The sequence below is a fragment of the Triticum aestivum genome, chromosome 7A (genome assembly GCF_018294505.1).
Source record: "Triticum aestivum cultivar Chinese Spring chromosome 7A, IWGSC CS RefSeq v2.1, whole genome shotgun sequence".
NCBI lineage: Eukaryota > Viridiplantae > Streptophyta > Magnoliopsida > Poales > Poaceae > Triticum > Triticum aestivum.
In genome coordinates, this window is record NC_057812.1 from 94904953 (window position 1) to 94911447 (window position 6495).

Sequence of the window (6495 nt, forward strand, 5' to 3'; positions counted from 1 at the left end):
CATCCATGTATCATACTGAGGAAGATAGATGAATCTTGCCTTGGAAGCTTCTCGGGTATCTTGCGAAGGAAGATTGGGTTGCTTACACCAGAAGCTTCTTATTGTGATATGCGGACCGATTTCCACATATATAACCATCTTAATATTTTTGTTATTGATTTCTTGTATGAAACTGGGTTTTGCCGGACTATCCTCCTTTCTGAGTACATGCCATATTTTTGCTTGCTTCCAGGTACATCGGGTTCCAAAATCATCCTCAACGAAAAATTAAACTTGTATCTGAGCCATACCTTTGATAATATTCTGTCAACTTTGCAGACAATTTATCTTCTTGCTGATTTGATCATTTCTGCTATGAGGAGTGCACACCGAGGGAGACTTGACACTCAGTACATGATCAGATATTCTCCAATCTGAATGGAGTCGGCTGAGAATTCCATATTGTGTTGAGGAGTGCATGTTAATGCAAACTTTATACTGACATTCCATCCAGGATTTCTTTTGTATTCAGATGAGCTATTTCCAATTTCACTGCAGTCTGCTGAAAATTCCATCCTCTGTAGCTGAGTTTCCAAATATATGCATTTCTTGCTGACTCTTTGGGTCAGGTGTCGGCTGACGAGCAACTTTAATAGGGGAAAATTTTGTAACACTGAAGGCCCAAAGGCCCAAAGAAATGACTAAAACAAAAGCACACAAGCATACTACTAATTTAATTAATCAAACAATCATCACATATTACTGCTACTCACACAATAATATGCATGCACATCTAAGCACACAAATCTCGCAGAAACTCTGGTATTACGGTCTAATATGTTGTGGTGGTGTGCACGAAAATTATATCCATGTGTGAAAGGAGTTGGCGTAACCGAAGCTACACCAAGCATTGGCTGAAGAGTGGCTGGATCTGGATGGGTACACAGGTGAGAACGGACTTGACGATCAAGTAGTGAGACACAAAAGTCACGACCACCTCTTCATCAAGCGTACGAAGGGAATCGTACCCGTCCAAAGAATGACATGGCAAGATAACAGTGGAAGACTGGGTTTATTGGCATTGCCCTTTTTTTGATAACCAAGATCAGTAAGGGTTGCCAAGGGAATGAGATGGAGGGCATGGATGATGATATGGTCGCATCACACCGAGGAGCAGGCATGCTAAGAAAGATGGTGCAGGCGGTGGACCGAAAATGATGCCACCTACACTCACAAGATTAACCGTTAGCGACAAAATAACAATCTGTGTGCATGCTGTCGGTGTCAAAACCGGCGGATCTCGGGTAGGTGGCCCCGAACTGTGCGTCTAAGGCGGATGATAACAGGAGGTAGGGGACACGATGTTTTACCCATGTTCAGGCCCTCCTGATGGAGGCAAAACCCTACGTCCTGCTTGATTATTCTTGATAATATGAGTAGTACAAGATTTGATCTACCACGAGATCAGAGAGGCTAAACCCTAGAAGCTAGTCTATGGTATGATTGTATGTTGTCCTACGGACTAAAACCCTCCGGTTTATATAGACACCGGAAGGGGCTAGGGTTACACAAGGTCGGTTACAAAGGAGGAGATATACATATCCGTATTGCCTAGCTTGCCTTCCACGCCAAGTATAGTCCCATCCGGACACGGGACGAAGTCTTCAATCTCGTATCTTCATAGTCCAACAGTCTGGCCAAAGGATATAGTCCGGCTGTCCGGAGACCCCCTAATCTAGGACTCCCTCAGTAGCCCCTGAACCAGGCTTCAATGACGATGAGTCCGGCATACAGTGTTGTCCTTGGCATTGCAAGGCGGGTTCCTCCTCCGAATACACCACAGAAGAATTTGAATACAAGGATAGTGTCCGACCCTGCAAAATAAGTTCCACATACCACCGTAGAGAGAATAATATTACCACAAATCTAATCTGCTGACACGTTTTGGCAGCATGACATCACTCCACGGCCCGGTAATTATTGGAACCGTTTTTCTTTAACCAGCCCCCGCACATAACGCGAGGCGGTTTCTTGACATGTCTTGTCAAAGCAGAGATCATGTTCCCCTTATTACGGGATTCTCATCAATATGGACGTGGGTAACCCAACCGCGCCATCAATTACAGCGCTTGGGGATAAGCGAGTTTTACCAGGCTAGTGGGGGCGCATAGTTTAGTCCGCCCTTATAAAGGGATAAGATCTCACCTTTTTCTACCCACGCCTTGTTCTTCCTTGCTCATCCATTCTCGCGCACTCGAGCTCCAGCGCCCAAGTCCGCACCCTCCTCCTCAACTCTCTCCAAACATGTCCGGAGCAGGAGGCAAGTGGATGGCCTCCTCTGTCACGGAGGGGCACATCAAAAAGTTACATGGAGCCGGATACTTAGCTGCGGATATCGCGCACCGGCTGCCAGCCGCGGGGCAGGTCGTCCCTACCCTGGAACCTCACGAAAGGGTGGTTTTCCTCCCCCACTTCGTCCGTGGACTGGGGTTTCCCCTCCATCCATTCGTCCGCGGCCTCATGTTCTATTATGGGCTGGACTTTCATGATCTGGCCCCGAATTTCATCCTCAACATCTCGGCGTTCATCGTCTGTGTGAGGCTTTCCTCTGCATCCGGCCCCACTTCGGCCTGTGGCTGAAGACCTTCAATATCAAGCCGAAGGTGGTGGGCGACCAACAAGCGGAATGCGGCGGAGCCATGGTGTGCAAAATGCCCAACGTTATATGGCTTGAGGGCTCCTTCATGGAGACCATAAAGGGGTGGCAATCGGGGTGGTTCTACATCACCGAGCCGTGCGACACCAACTGGGTGGCGGCCCCCGAGTTTCGATCCGGAATCCCCGCGCGGCTCACTTCCTGGAAGGAGAAGGGCCTGTCCTGGGGTTCATCGGTGGAGCTGGACGGACTCCAGAAGTGTATCCGGAACATGCCAAGTAGGAAGCTTAAGCTTGTCAACATAGTCCAGGTCATGCTCTTCCGCCGGATCCTCCCGTGTCAACAACGGGATTTCAACTTATGGGAGTTCGACCCGGCCCAGCACAAGACTCTAAGCGAGCTCTTCGACATGACGCATAAAGACGTCTGGAGGGTGTTGTTCAAGGGCGCCGAGGTCCCTCCTTCTCTTACCGAGGACCGCGGGCTGAGCGCGAAGCATTCTGCGAATCCGGTAAGTTCTGTACATCTGATAGGGTGTTTATTTCCCATAGCTTAACCATGTGCGGGGTCTGAGTTCCCATGCCTTTGACAGGACTGGGTGGAGACATTGGAGCAGATCAACTGTCCGGCCCCTCTACCCGAAGACCCTGCGGACGCTCTCCTGACGGAGATGCGGACTCCGGCTCCTTATGAGGTGCCGGATAAGACCAAGAAGAAGGCCAAGGGAACCCGAAAGAGTTCCTGGTGCCAGGTAGTATCAGACTCATCGTCCGATAACTCCGAGATGCACTCCTCCCACAAAAACAAGGAGAAGGAAGACGAAGACTCTCCCCCTCCAGCCGGGGGAGACAAGAAAAGGAAGGCCGCCCCAACCGGGGAGGCCGAAGGGTCCAAGAAGGGAAGGACTCTCCTTCCGGACTGTTCCACCACCGCCACCGACGGCGAAGACGAGTGGCTGCTCAGGGCCAAGCCCCTGGCAAAGTCATAAGTATTCGGATACCAGAGTAACTCATAGCATACCTTTGTCGCACTGCTTCTCCTAACGTCGAATATGATTATGCAGTCCGCCCCAAGCCCGTATCGATGTATCATTGTCGCACGGTTCCTTGGACTCGTCGGACATGAATAGTGATACACTTCCAACCACCTCCTCCCCTTGTCCTACGGACAATGCCGAGGTATTGTCTCAAGGGGCACCGAGCCGGGGGGAGACGGTCCCGGAGGCGCCTCAAGGTGACCTCCCGGACTCCAGGAACAAAGGGAGCGAGGCTCCCGGGGGCTCCAAGTGCGGCTCTCAGCCGAACACCGCGCCGGAACCTCCAGTGGTTCCGAACTCGAGCAGGCGGCCCTCTTCCAAGAGGGGCAAGCCGCCCGTGCCGGTGACCTCTGTCCATCCAGAGGCACCGGACAACCTGCTGGGAGCGCTTCGCGGCGCTTCCATCGACGAGGAGTGATACGTCTCCAACGTATCTATAATTTTTTATTGCTCCATGCTATATTATCTACTGTTTTGGGCAATATTGGGCTTTATTATCCACTTTTATATTACTTTCGATACTAACCTATTAACCGGAGGCCCAGCCCAGATTTGTTGTTTTATGCCTATTTCAGTGTTTTGAAGAAAAGGAATATTAGACGGAGTCGAAACGGAACGAAATCAACTAGAGAAGTTATTTTTTGGAACGAAAGCCACCCGATGGACTTGGACCCCACGTCAAGGAAGGAAGGAGGGGCTCACGAGGGTAGGGGCGCTCCCACCCCCTGGGGCGCGCCCCCTGCCTCGTGGGGCCCTTGTGGCTCCCCTGACGTGCTTCTTCTGCCTATATAACTCCATATACCCTAAAACTTCCAGAGAGCACAATAGATCGGGAGTTCCGCCGCCAGAAGCCTCCGTAGCCACCGAAAACCAATTTAGACCCGTTCTGGCACCCTGCCGGAGGGGGCAATCCCTCTCCGGTGGCCATCTTCATCATCCCGGTGCTCTCCATGACGAGGAGGTAGTAGTTCTCCCTCGGGGCTGAGGGTATGTACCAGTAGCTATGTGTTTGATCTCTCTCTCTCTCTCTCGTGTTCTTGATTTGGCACGATCTTGATGTATCGTGAGCTTTGCTATTATAGTTGGATCTTATGTTTCTCCTCCCCCTCTTCTCTCTTGTAATGAATTGAGTTTCCCCTTTGAAGTAATCTTATCGGATTGAGTCTTTAAAGATTTGAGAACACTTGATGTATGTCTTGTCGTGCGTATCTGTGGTGACAATGGGATACCTTGTGATTCACTTGATGTATGTTTTGGTGATCAACTTGTGGGTTCCGCCCATGAACCTATGCATAGGGGTTGGCACACGTTTTCGTCGTGATTCTCCGGTAGAACTTTGGGGCACTCTTTGAGGTCCTTTGTGTTGGTTGAATAGATGAATCTGAGATTGTGTGATGCATATCATATAATCATACCCACGGATACTTGAGGTGACATTGGAGTATCTAGGTGACATTAGGGTTTTGGTTGATTTGTGTCTTAAGGTGTTATTCTAGTACGAACTCTAGGGCTGTTTGTGACACTTATAGGAATAGCCCAACAGATTGATTGGAAAGAATAACTTTGAGGTGGTTTCGTACCCTACCATAATCTCTTCGTTCGTTCTCCACTATTAGTAACTTTGGAGTGACTCTTTGTTGCATGTTGAGGGATAGTTATGTGATCCAATTATGTTAGTATTGTTGAGAGAACTTACACTGGCGAAAGTATGAACCCTAGGCCTTGTTTCAACACATTGCAATACCGTTTACGCTCACTTTTATCATTAGTTACCTTGCTGTTTTTATATTTTCAGATTACAAAAACTATTATCTACTATCCATATACCACTTGTATCACCATCTCTTCTCCGAACTAGTGCATCTATACAATTTACCATTGTATTGGGTGTGTTGGGGACACAAGAGACTCTTTGTTATTTGGTTGCAGGGTTGCTTGAGAGAGACCATCTTCATCCTACGCCTCCTACGGATTGATAAACCTTAGGTCATCCACTTGAGGGAAATTTTCTACTGTCCTACAAACCTCTGCACTTGGAGGCCCAACAACGTCTACAAGAAGAAGGTTGTGTAGTAGACATCAAGCTCTTTTCTGGCGCCGTTGCCGGGGAGGTTAGCGCTTGAAGGTATATCTTTAGATCTTGCAATCGAATCTTTCAGTTTCTTGTTTTGTCACTAGTTTAGTCTATAAAAGAAAACTAAAAATGGAATTGAGTCTACCTCGTACGCTTCATCTTTTTAATATCTTTCGTGAGTATGATGGAAAGGAAAATTGTGCCAAAGTATTAGAAGAAGAATGCATTAAAATGTTTGGCACTAAATCTTCGAATGATGAGCATGATTGCAATGTTGTTAGTATGAATTCCTTGAATATCTATGATGCTAATGATATGCAAAGCCACAAGCTTGGAGAAGCTATGTTTGATGAAGATGATATTTTTTTGTCCCCCAAGCTTTGATGAGCAAATTTACTATGATGTAAGCATGCCTCCTATCTATGATGATTATTGTGATGACACGTATGCTTTAAAGAATAATGATAACCATGAAATTTGTCACCTTGATCTTAATTTTCAATCACATGATGGTTATTTTGTTGAGTTTGCTCCCACTATTATTCATGAGAAGAAATTTGCTTATGCGGAGAGTAATAAAAATTCTATGCTTGTAGATCATGAAAATAATACTTTAGGTGCTGGTTATATTGTTTAATTCACTCATGATGCTACTGAAAATTATTATGAGGGAGGAATATATGCTTGTAGGAATTGCAATAATATCAAGTTTCCTCTCTATGTGCTTAAAATTTTGAAGTTATGCTTGTT